We start from the raw sequence: 13136 nt of genomic DNA on the forward strand, positions 1-13136 counted from the left end.
TTTGATTCTTGCGATCTTCCATTCTGTTTTTAGGACTCTGTATAATATTTTTTATTTCAGACAATGTATTCTTTATTTCCAGTTGATCCCTTTTCATATCCTCATAGATCTCATTTATTTTATCAGCCTTTTCTAGGAAACTCTTGAAAAACCTTATAAGCATGGTTTTGAACTCTATATCCTGTCGCTTCTTGTCCTCCATTTCTTTTGTTTGTGATCTGTTTCCTTGTCTCTGCATTTTCACAACTTCCCTGAGTTAGTAGGGTGGCTTTGTGTGCTAAGGTGTCCTATATGGTTCAGTGGGTCAGCCTCCCAGTTACCTGAGGTGGACAGTCTTGGTATAACCCTTTGTGGGCAGTGTGTGCAGTCTTGTTGTTAAGTCTTGCTTGTTGTTGGTATCACTGGGAAGCGTTGATATCCAAGCCAATTGGCTATGAGGATCAGAAGAGTCTCGGCTAGGAGGGTTTCTGTATTCCGCTTGGATGGGGCAGAGTCTCGGGGTGGTACAGCCAAGCTTTGGTGAATCCCGAAGATTGGTTGCTGGCACGCACAACTCTTTGGTATAGGCACAGGCAAGCTTTGGATTCCTGTCTGCCCCTCCCTTGGAGAGTCCTATTCGCGCGGAAAGAGAAAGCTAACCATTGGAAGCACTTCTGTGCTCCGCTTGGATGGGGCAGAGTCTTGGATGGTGCAGACAAGCTTTGGTCAGCACCTCCCTATGAGGGTCTGGTTTCTGAGTCCTGCAGTAATGGCCGCCGGCTTCACACACCTCCGAAAGATCTCTGCCCACTGCCTGGCAGTCTGGCCTCTCCCTTCTGGGGGCCGTCTATCAGAGCAATAGGATGGTTCTTTTTTTTTTTTTTTTTTTTACCACAGCATAGTATTCCATTGAGTAGATGTACCACAGTTTTTTAATCCATTCATCTGCTGATGGGCATTTAGGCTGTTTCCAAATCTTAGCTATGGTGAATTGAGCTGCTATTGAACATAGACGTGGATATATCCTTTCTGATTCATGTTTCTAGTTTCTTGGGATATATTCCTAGAAGTGGGATCATTGAGGTATGATCCTTCTATTCCTACCTTGCTGAGAGTTTTTATCAAGAAAGGGTATTGGATTTTGTCAAATGCTTTTTCTGCATCAATAGATATGACTATGTGATTTTTACTTCTCAATTTGTTTATGTGATGTATCATGTTTATTGATTTGCGAATATTGTACCATCCTTGCATCCCCGGGATAAATCCTACTTGGTCATGGTGTATGATCTTTCTTACGTACTGCTGGATCCGATTTGCTAGAATTTTGTTGAGGATTTTGACATCTATGTTCATGAGGGATATTGGCCTGTAATTCTCTTTCATTGTGTTATCTTTATCTGATTTTGGTATTAGGGTGATGCTGGCTTCATAGAAGGAGCTTGGAAGTGTTCCTTCCTCTTGAATTTTCTGGAATAGTCTGAGGAGGATAGGTTTTAATTCTTCCTTGAATGTTTGGTAAAACTCCCATGTGAAGCCACCTGGCCCTGGGCTTTTGTTTGCTGGAAGCTTTTTGATGACTGCTTCAATTTCATCCACAGTTATCTGCCTATTGAGATTTTTCGTATCTTTTTTATTAAGTTTTGGAAGGTTGTATTTTTCTAGGAATGTGTCCATTTCCTCCAGGTTGTCTAGTTTATTAGAATAGAGTTGTTCATAGTATTTTGTAACAATGCTTTGTATTTCTGTGGGGTCTGTTGTTATTTCACCTTTTCCATTTCTGATTTTGTTTATTTGGGTCCTCTCTCTCTGCTTTTTGGTGAGCCTGGCTAGAGGTTCATCAATCTTGTTTATTCTTTCATAGAACCAGCTCTTATTTTTATTTATCTTTGGTATTGTTTCTTTTGTCTCTATGTCATTCATTTCTGCTCTGCTCTTTATTATTTCCTTCTTTCTGCTCACTGTGGGCTTTTCTTGTTTCTCTCTTTCTAATTCTTTGAGTTGTTGAGTTAGATTATTGAGTTAGATTATTTATTAACCTTTTTGTTGTTTTTTGAGGTAGGCCTATGGAGCTATACACTTCCCTCTCAGGACTGCTTTCATTTTGTCCCATAGGATTTACAGTGTTCTGTTTTTATTGTCATTAGTCTCCACAATGTTTTAATTTCTTCTTTGATCTCATTGATAACCCAATCATTGTTTCGTAGCATCCTATTCAGCTTCCAGATGTTAAATTTTTTTGGAATGTTTTTATTGTAGTTTATTTCTAATATTATGCCATTGTGATCTGAGAAAATGCTTGATATGATTTCAATCTTTTTGAATTTGGGGAGACTTTGCTTGTTACCCAATATGAGGTCTATTTTTGAGAATGTTCCATGAGCACTTGAGAAGGACGTGTATTCCTTGGCTTTGGGGTGAAATTCTTTGAAAATGTCAATTAAGTCCATCTGGTCTATTGTGTCATTTCGGATTGCTGTTTCTTTGCTGATTTTTTGTCCAGTGGATTTATCCATTGATGTCAGTGGTGTATTAAAGTCCCTTGCTATGATTGTATTGTTGTCGATCTCTCCCTTGATATCTTCCAGGAGATTTTTTATGTATCTGGGTGCTCCTGCATTGGTTGTGTATAGGTTTACCAGAGTTAGATCTTCTTGCTGAATTGCTCCCTTTAGTATTATGTAGTGGCCTTCCTTATATCTTATTATGGCCTTTACTTTGAGGTCTATTTTGTCTGATATAAGTATCGCGACACCCACTTTTTTCTCATTTCTGTTTGCCTGAAAAATGTTTTTCCATCCCTTTACTCTCAGTCTGTGTGAATCCTTTGCTCTAAGGTGGGTTTCTTGTAGACAGAAGATATATGGTTCATATTTTCTTACCCATTCAGCTACCCTATGTCTTTTTACTGGTGCATTTATTCCACTTACGTTTAATGTTACTATTGATAAGTGCCTTTTTGTTGTCATATTTTTCCTTAGCGTTTGTGTTTCTTCTTGCCTTTCTCTTTCTTCTTTCTACAGCAGTCCCTTTAGCATTTCTTGCATTGCAGGCTTGGTAGTGATGAATTCTATTAGCCCTTTTTTGTCTCTGAAGCTTCTGATCCCACCTTTAATTTTGAATGATAGCCTTGCTGGATATAGTATTCTTGGATTCAGTCCCTTGTTTTGCATCACTTTGTATATTTCATTCCATTCCCTCCTGGCCTGGTGTGTTTCTGTTGAGAAATCAGTTGCTATTCTAATAGGAGATACCTTGGATGTAACTTTCTGTCTCTCTCTTGCAGCCTTTAAGATTTTTGCTTTGTCGTAGGTGTTTGTCAATTTAATTATGATATGTCTTGGTGTTGGTCTTTTGGGGTTCAACTTGTTTGGGACTCTCTGTATTTCTTGGAGTTGGATAGTTTATTTTTTGCCAATATCAGGTAAGTTTTCTGACATTATTTCTTCCAGGAGGTTTTCTTGCTTTTCTTCTTCTCCTTCTGGTATCCCTATTATTCTAATGTTGTTTCATTTTGAGTTGTCCCAAAGCTCCCTTAGGCTCTCCTCTTGCTTTTTGAATCTTCTTTCCAGTTGCTGCTGTGTTTGTGTGTTTTTTTCTATCTTGTCTTCTACTTCAGTAATGCGGTCCTCAGCCTCTTTTAGCCTACTTTGTAAGCCTTCCACTGTGTTTTTTATTGCAGCTATGTCGTTCTTCATCTCCTCTTGGTATTTTTTCATGTTGGTGACATTCTCATTCAGCTCCTTGTAATTAGCATTGAGTTGTGTGTAATTGTCATTGAGTTGTGTGCATTTTTCCTCTAGCTGTTTAAACATCCTTATAATCATTACTCTGAATTCTGTCTCTAATAAGCTGCTAATTTCAAATTCATTTAACTTCCTTTCTGGTGATTCCTCTTTCCCTTTCATTTGGGGATTGCCTTTTTGTCTTCCCATGTTTTCCTGTAGTGTTTTAATTGTAGATCCAATTGCCTTGCTTCCCTGGTTCCTTTGGGGATGATGCTACTAGTGTAATTTCTCAGTTCTCCTGTTTTTTTTAATCTAATGTAGCTCCCTTATCAAGCTATTTGGGTTCTCTTGATGTAGGTCTGTAAACTGGGGAGGGACAACTGTGGTGTCTCCAAGTCAGTTGATGTGGAGGGGAGTTTCTTAATTTTTGCTGTCTTGCACCCTTAATCGTAATCACGCATGCCCTGTAGGGACCCACAATGGTCCCAAGGAACCATCTGTTTGGGTTTTGGAGTTCAGGGGACCTGCTATTTGGAAAGACGTGGCTGAGGTGCCCAGATATATGCAATCGTGAGATGGGCGGACACAGCTTTTGCTGTTGCACCTGTGGTGAATAGGTGCTTACTCCCAGTGGTGGTTCACTGGAAAACCCACGTTAGTTTTCCAGTGAGGTGCACTAAATGACTCTGAAGGGCCCTAGCAGTGTAGTTGCACAGTTGAAGTGCCTGTGTGTCAGTATCTAGGCAAAGTGAATTCAAAACTTCTACTTCTGGATCGGTGTGAGCCTCCTGTTTGTTCAAGATCGCATCCAAGGCAAGCTCACTGTGATTCCCACTAGTGTCTTACAGAGGTCTGCCAGAACCCCACCTCTGCAGTGGCGTATCCGCGGATACGCACTCTCAGGGTGCTGAGCTCCAATGTACACCTAGGGGTCCCGGCATTGGTTGAGCAGCTGGGCTAGCCCCAGGGAAGAGGGCATTCAGAATTTCCACTGCGGGGCCATGAGCCCCTGTCTGTACAGAATCCACTCTCGGGTGGTGCTCTTGGTGTCTCCTGCAAACTGCCTCAGGAGAGGCATGCAACCCCCTGAGTGGGATGTCCTATTGTCTATGGGGTTGAAGTAACGAGTGCCCTAGGTTAAGATCGCAACCCTGGGGTGGGGAGTTCTGGCTTGTCTATGGAGTTGCGTTGTGAACAGGCAGAGCTTACACAAGCCTGCTAATGGGTGAATCCAGGGTTTTGCTGTCTAGCACAAGTGGATGCGAGGGGTCACAAATGGGCGGATCAGGTGCAAACCAGAGAACTCGTGAATCCAGGGCTTAATGGAGTCGATGGGGGGTGAAGGCGGGGGCAGGTGCGAGCCTGTGGACACAGGAACTGGGTTCTTGTTGCTGGGCGAGCATGAGCATGAGGGGAGGTGAATGGGAATCAGGTGGGAACCCGTGAATGCTGGGAATCCAGGGTTTTGCTATCTGGTGCGAGCTGAGGCGAGTGGGGGTGGTGAACAAGTTGGGTGGGGGTAGGCGCGAACCCTGCAGACACTCAAACCAGGGTTGTGTTGTTGGGAAAGGGGAGCTGCACTTACAGCTCCCACGAACAGTGTATCTTCCCCGAGAGTCTGCAGCGGGGGTAGCAGGATAATGGCTGGGGTGGGCACTGGGTCGTGGGGCAGTTCCAAGGCCTGTCTTATTAATGGTATTGATGGGTATCTAAAAAAGGCCCTTCTGCCCTTCAAGGTGGCATGGACTCTGTGCTCGAATCCCGCCTTCCAGGGAGAGCCCGCAGCAGTGGTAGTCTCTCCTTGTCAAAGAGATGCTTTCTGCCAGCTCCTGCTGCTCCTGTGTGATTTAACGTTCCCTCACTCACTAACAAGTACCCCACGCCCATCCACACACACTCCTCTTCTACTCGCACTCACTTCCTCTCTCTCAGCTCCGTCCTGCCAGCCGCCATCTTTCCTCAAAACTCCTAATTCATTTTTACGTAAGGAAATGATCACCACAATCAGTAGAGTTAACATCCATCACCACGTAGTTACCAAGTTGTGTGTGCGATGAGGACTTTTGAGGTCTACTAGCTTAGGCCACACAAACAGTAGCAGTGAGTGTCGTCACCGTCTGTTCCTCATCTCTGGGCCTTACTTGTCTCTCAGCTGGGAGTTTGCACCTTTCACCCCTTCACCATTTAGCACTCGCCCTGCAGCCCCTCTTCCACCTCTGGCAGCTGCCCTCTGCTCTCTGTGCCCTGAGTGTGGTTTTCTGTTTTTTTTTGTTGTTGTTTAGATTCCATATATACATGACATCACCTGGTCTGTGTCTGTCTCCGTCTGACTTTTTTCACTCAGCCTAATATTCTCCAGATCCATCCATGCTGTCGCAATGAGCAAAGTTTCATTCTTGTCTGTGGCTGAATGTGATACATTTCTCATGTTTCCTTTATCAAGTCGTGCACTGATGTCATGTAGACTGTTTCCTTAGCATGTAGATCCTGTTGTTCACCTAACAATGAGCATGGAAACATGGCTTTGACTGGCTGCATGAGGTCCTGTCAGAGTGCTGTACTTCATTCATGAAATCAGTGTCCTGTGTTCACACACATAGGTGTCTGTCTTGTTCATATGGCAGTGATTGTCCTCAGACACACTAATTCCTTCACACAGAAAGTGGGATTACCAGTCACAGATTTACCTATTTTTAAGGCTCTTTGTAATCACTGAGTGAGCATGTCAGTCAGAAATCTTTGAGTTGCAAGCAACAGAAAACCAGCTCAATCTACCTTAAGTAAGAAGGGATGTGTGTTAGTTCATGCTGCTGAAGAGGCCAGGGAAGGGAGGCTGCCTTCGGGGCTGGCCTATGTCTTCAGGGCTCTGCCCAACGCCCGGTCCTCTTCTCTTCCACACTTCCCCCTGCTTTCCTGCAAAGCAACTTTGTCATCTGGCTAGTCGGCTCCCAAAGCTCTGGGCCCATTGTGTAAGTTAGCTTCTAGGACCTTTGTACAAACATAACAAAAGTGGTGGCTTCAAACAGGAGTGACTGCCAGTTCCTGAGGCCAGAAGTCTGAAACGGAGCTGTGGGCAGGGCCAGCTCCCTCCCCCAGAGGCTCTGGCATCCACCCACACCTGCCTCTCGGCTCTGCTGTCTCCGAGTTCCTGGCTGTGAATGCATCTCCTTCTGCCTGCAGTTCCCGTGGCCTTCGCCGTTGTCTAGTCTCTCTTATCGGGATATTGCGATGGCTTTTAGCCACCCAGAGACCCGGGTAAGCCTCTCCTCCCAAGACTCTCAGCCATGTTTTTGTGGCCCATTAGAGCAGTATCCACTCTAAGAAAAAGTTTCAAGTTCAATGGTCACACTCCCTCCAAACTCAAAATGCAATCACAGTTCAGCTCCACACAGAGGCTATGTGCAAAGTTATGGGAACAGACATTGTATAGAAAGTCAGGTTCAAGGTTCTTCTGTGGGTTTGTGTTCTAATTTGAGTTGTTTATTGTTTAATGTATTACGTATGTCTCCTTTTCCCCTCAGTGACCTCTTCCTGGTGACCCCAAACCCCATCACATGCCCTCATCCCCTTGAACCTGTCAGTGTCCTTTGGTTATGCTCATATGCAAGCATACAAGTCCTTTGGTTGATCTCTTACTTCCTTACCCCATCTTCCCTCATAGGTTGGACTGTCTAATTGATGCTTCTATGACTCTGATTCTGTTTTTTGTTCATCGGTTTAAGTTGTTCTTTATATTCCACAAATGAGTGAGATCATGTGATATTTATCTTTGTCTGACTTGCTTATTTCACTTAGCATAATGCTCTCCAACTCCATCCATGCTGTTGCAAATGGTGAGAGTTCCTTCTTTTTCATAGAAGCATAGTCTTCCATTGTGTAGATGTACCACAGTTTTCTAATCCACTCATCTGCTGATGGGCACCTCGGCTGTTTCCAAATCTTAACTATTGTAAATTGTGTTGCTATGAGCATAGGGGAATATACATCCTTTCTGATTGGTGTTTCTGGTTTCTTGGGGTATATTCCTAGGAGTGGGATGACTGGGTTTTGTGTGGGTTTCATTTTGAGGGTGTGGCCTTCCTTGGTTGCCTGAACTTGTAATGGGACAACTGATGGGTGGGGGCTTCCTGTCACTACCTGAGCCAATGAAGCAGAGCCAGGGATGAATCCTCTCTGAGTGTTTATTCCCATCCTGCCGGCTGCTGAGGAGAGCAGCAGGTCACCCCAAAATCCGCTGTGCCCCCCACAAGCCAGCCTCTTAAACTGGGTAGGGGACTCAGGTCACATGGGAAAGCAGGAAGTACAGGTGGGGGAGTAGGCAGGTGTCATGCTCACAGGTTACAGACGATGTGGGCTGGGGGTCGCAGAGGGCGGGCACCTTCGGGACAAGATGGTCCCAGAGCAGGTGCTAATTCTTCCCTGATGGTGGGCAGCTCTGGGAAAGGAGGAGGGGTGCCCTCCCTGCTGGCCCCAACGTCCCGGGGTGCAGCTCCCAGAGGGGGAGACATGCTTTCCCTAATCACACGGAACCTCCATGGCGGACAGAACACGACTCGTACTTCTTATCCTTGCAGCTGGTCCCACGATCCTATTTCTGCCCCTCACACACTCAGCAAAGACATGGGTGTCTTGAAGCATTAACAGCTAACCCAGAGTAAAAATGGACAAAGTCTCAACTTAAAAAAAAAATTTTTTTTGATTTTTTGGTTTTAATCCTGAAGGGCAGAGAGTAAACTATCCCTGAAGAACTCACTACTGACTGCGGGAGGGGCTGGGGAGCTGGGGGGGAGGGGATGGGACAGTGGGCAGAAGGTCCCCCTCAGCACTGGGCTTCACTGTATGACCTGCTGGGGCCCAGGTGTCTTTGGTCAAGAAGAAGAAAGAGAAGAGGAGGAGGAGGAGGGAGGAGGTGGGGGAGGAAGGGAAAATAACAGGTCACTGTTGCAGTGTGAGACCAGAGGAAAATGCCCAGCCTGGGGGGTGGGGGGAGCAGCCTCTAAGAGGGGCCTGGCTGGAGGGAGCAGCCCTGGGGTGACCGTCCCCAGCAGCACAGGACGCCGTGGGGGCAGGTGGGGGCAGGTGGGCACTGGAAGAGGATGCTGGCAGGGCATGGGGCGGTCCCTGTAGCCGCACTGGGCCTGGTTCTGAGAGTGCAGGTGCCACTGCTGACCCTGGGCGCCGGCTGAGGCAGCTCTGTGAGTGAGTGTGGGCCCCCAGCTGACCCTGGGCACCAGTGGGTTGGTGCGGGCCCGGGAGCTGCCAGAGCTGTGGCAGGTGGTGGAGGTGGAGGCGGTGGCTGTGCTGCCCTGGTGGTGACTGGGCTGTGGCTGCTGAGGGTGGGGGGTTGCTGGTGCTGGGACCTGAGGCAGGGAGGCCGCTTTTCCTGCTGTAGCTCCGCCAGGGGTCCCAGCAGGGCTGTGCGGGTGGTGGTGGCTGGTGCTGGGGGCCCGGTTGTTGCTGCCCGGCTGTGGGGGTTGTGATGCAGCCATCGTTACCCCAGGGTTCTGGTGGCTGCCACCCCTCCTCCTGGTTGGACCCTCCTGGGTAGTTGCCTCCTCACCCTCTGCCCCTCCTTGTTCTGGAGGCCTCCTGGGGGGAGGGGTCAGCACTGAGAACCCACCTGTGGTTGTGAAAGCGCTTTGGGGGAGAGGGGGGTATTGCCCCAGCAGCCTACCTGCTTCCTCCTCTGCACTCAGTGAGCAGCTTCTGCCCAGGAAGCCCTGCACCTGGTGCCCTGAAGGTGGCTTTCAAGTCCCAGACCTGCATCTGGGTAGCGCCTCCTGTCCTCCGGGGATCACAGGACCCCGTCCCTGCTTTCCTCCCGAAGCCTGTTATGATTTCACAATTGCTGTATGGATCGGTCCTTCAGGGCCTGTCGGGAGGACGGAGGCCACAGCTTGGCCAGAAGCCTGAATGTCTCATTGTCCTCTGCTGACCCTGCCCATCAGCCTGGTCTAGGCTAGAGCTGCGCTTCCTGCTGGCGGCGATCTGGAGGGAGGTAAGGCCGGTGTCCTGCAGGAGCAGCCATCCTGCGCTGGCCCCAGCCCCGCTTTGCTCTGCAGGACGCGCGGACCTCAGAGTCCGAGCTCCTTGGAGGGTGCAGGCTGTGTCCCTCATGGTCCCAGTGCTCAGACCATCACCATCTGCCTGGCCTTTTCCTTGGTGCCAGCCCGCCTGCAGGGGGAGGTGCAGGCCAGGCAAAGCCAGCAGGGCTCTGTGCTCTGCCAGGCCTGAGCATCACTGAAAGTTCCTCCCAGGACATGAGGGAGGGGGTGTGCCCCAGGGCTTCCTAAGCACCTTGGAGGCAGTGCCCCTCTGCCCCCTGTTCTCCTGAAGCAAAGCTCCAGCATTTGAAGTCTGCGCAGCAGCCAGGCTCATGGTTCTCTGCAGAGTCGTCTCCTGGTGCTCAGACCCGCTATCGGGGCACCTCCTCCTGGCGCCCCCATGGCCAGAGGAGATAGGCTCTGCGCTGAGCTGAATGCCGAGGCATCAGGGACCAGCGAGGGCATCAGCACTCGGGGCAGGCTCTGTGGGCGGGAGGTGCTGCATGGGGGTCTCCTCTCACCCCACATGGCTGGGCTCCTGACCACAGGTCTGTAAAGACCTCGATGGCTAGTGGGGCCTGGACTCTGGTCTCGGGTCACCTTAAAGTGGGGTCACAGTTCAATGTGCTCATGGCAACGAGGGGTCATCAAAGTCCTCTCTGCCCTCCTGAGGGGAGGGAGGCCGAGGCGAGGCCCTCCTGTCCTCTCAGGGCTCAAAGGATCCGTCCCTGGGTTCCTTCCCGAGGCCTCTTTTGGTTTCACAATTGCTGTCTTTCTTTTTTAAAAAAATTATACTCATTTTTGTTTATTTCATTATGTCGAGAGCCACATTCATTTATTTAATCCTCACACAAGGCTATGTTTATGGGCTTCAGAGAGGAGAGAGAAACATTGGTCAGCTGCCTCCTGCACAGGCCCCACCAGGGATGGAACCTGCCAGCTGGGTGTGTGCCTCACAGGGAAGGGAATTGCCTCCTTTGTTGGACATGGGACGAGGCTAAAAGGCAAACAGGTTGCCTGCTGGGGCTTAGTCTGCCTGTTTGAGTTGAGAGGCCTCAGGGGGAGCAAGCTGGTGGGTGCTTATTGCTTCATCTCTGACTTCACTGCCACTGGGCGCAGGCGTGCTGCTGCTCCATTCCCTGTGCTCTCTTGTTGTTTCCTTTCCAATGTTTTAAGTTGTAGAATTAAATAGTTGATTGCTGATTTTTCTTGTATTTTTGAGGTAGACCTTATATTTCAGATTGCTGACTCATTCTCCTGTCTCAGCTAATCTGCTGTTGATTCCTTCCAGAGTATTTTTGTTTTCATTTAAATTATCATATTCCTCACTTCTCATTGGTTGTTTTAAATATTTTTCTATGTCTCTATTGAATTTCTCAATAGAGTTCATCTACAATATTTCTCTTCTGAGTTCATTATTCATGGAGTTCATTTATAACTATTGTTTAGTTTTAATTTTTTATCTGATATATTGCTCATCTTTGTTTCATTTAGTCCTTCTTATTTACTTATTTATGTTTCCTGTCCCTTTATTTGGAACACATTTCTCTGTTTCCTCCTTGTGCCCATCTCTCTGTGTTTGTTTCTGTGAATTAGGTGAAACAGCGACCTCTTCCAGTCTTGAAGGAGAGACTTGTTTAGGAGCTTCTCCTCTGTAGACTGTGTGTGCCAGGTGTGTTTAGCAGGCTAGCTGGATTTGCAGTGGGGGTGGGTCCATGGAGAGTACTGGGGTTAAGGTGACCTGAGGGAGAGCTAGAATGGGAGTGGGCCACAGGGAGCTCTGGGGCTTAGGGTCCTTGAGTTGGAGTGGGATTGGCTGTGGAAGTTCTGGGGACAAGCCACAGAGTTTGTATGGGCCTGGGGCCTGAGCCCAGCTGGGCCTGGTGTGCACCCTGACCACCAATGCTGGCTGGCTGGCCCTGAAGTATGTCCTGCCCAGGAGATCAAGGGGGAGGGAGAGTGTCCATGAGTGACAGGCTCTCTCCAGGGCCCCTGACCTCAGAGAGGGCTCCTGCATTTCCCCTCCCACTAGGAAGATGCTCTCCTTTAGTAAATGAATTTCCCTCCTTAGAGTCTAGGTGCTCTTTCAGCCACTGTTTTTTACTTCACCCAGAGGGGGCGAGTCTGCACATACGTCCTCAGGGTCCCTGCCTCCTGCAGGCCAGTGCTGGGATGAGGTCTCCATGGTGCCATATCTCTGTCCTCTGTCCCTCCCCCCTGTTTCTATGGGATTTCCCTCCTGGTGGTCATGCAGACGTTTTTCAGTTAGCCCTCATTTCTACTCCAGGGGAGTTGCTGTGTCTGCAGGTGCAAATTTAATGTGAAATGGGAGGAGGGGAGCTCAGGGCTTTCCTTCTCTGTCGTCTTGGCCTGGAAACCCTGATTACTTTTTATTTTTTATTTTTAAAAAAAATATATTTTATTCAATTTTTTACAGAGAGGAAGAGAGAGAGATAGAGAGTTAGAAACATCGATGAGAGAGAATCATTAATCAGCTGCCTCTTGCACACTCCCTACTGAGGATGTGCCCGCAACCAAGGTACATGCCTTGACCGGAATCGAACCTGGGACCTTTCAGTCTGCAGACCGACGCTCTACCACTGAGCCAAACCGGTTTCTGCTTGATTACTTTTGAGCTGTTTCCCATCATCTACTTCTTGTCAGTTTGTTTCTATTGCTATAGTTTGTTGTTTGATTTGTTTTTATGTGTTGCCTCCTAAAACTTGTTTTAATTATTAAACAACATATTTAATGTTCCTCAAGTTAAAACCATTTAATCAGATACATATTCAGAAAAGTACAGAATCTTTCACTCTATTCCCTCATTTTGCCCTGTAGACAACCATTGAAAAATCTGTCCCTGTTAGGGGTGTCGAACTCAATCAGAGAAGGGGCCAAAATCTAAAATCCAGCCTAAATCGCAGGCCGAATGGTTTACTGAACAGTCATAAACTGACAATGTCAAAAACTGACAGCAGAGTGCAGTGATGACAGCGCGGTGCGGGCCACATTGCAAGGCCTGGAGGGCTGGATTTGGCCCGCGGGCCTTGTGTTTGACACATGTGCTATAGATAGATGACTTGCAGGTAGGAAAATAAACAGGTGGATGAAATGAACAGGTTTATCTCTATGTCCTTTCTCCTCCTCTGTCTTATTAAACAAACGCTGCATAGAACTCTGCTGCTCCTTGCTCACACGCACTGGGAGGCCCCCCCTCAGGAGCTCTCCTGCTCCCTCCAGTGCAGAGGCTTGCATGCTAGTGGCCCAGCAGGGTGCCACATGCCCGCCCTGGTGCCCAGCAGCGGCCCTGGTTGGTGCTCAGGGAGGGACACACGGGGTTTCCTGTGACAGACAGGGAGTTTGCCAACACGCTGGAGGCCTCAGA

The 13136-nt window shown here is 48.0% G+C and overlaps 2 protein-coding genes across 4 annotated transcripts in view; both read right to left on the reverse strand.

The window, feature by feature from the left end:
- The window catches only part of LOC311626179 (DLA class II histocompatibility antigen, DR-1 beta chain-like), a 137259-nt gene that overhangs the window by 59868 nt on the left and 64255 nt on the right, over positions 1–13136 (reverse strand). The window lies entirely within an intron of this gene.
- Positions 1–13136, reverse strand: part of LOC311626184 (DLA class II histocompatibility antigen, DR-1 beta chain-like) — a 71230-nt gene that overhangs the window by 20120 nt on the left and 37974 nt on the right. The gene's annotated exons all lie outside the window — the stretch shown is intronic.

The sequence above is a fragment of the Pipistrellus hanaki genome (genome assembly GCF_964339955.1).
Source record: "Pipistrellus hanaki genome assembly, chromosome: 7".
NCBI classification, from domain to species: domain Eukaryota; kingdom Metazoa; phylum Chordata; class Mammalia; order Chiroptera; family Vespertilionidae; genus Pipistrellus; species Pipistrellus hanaki.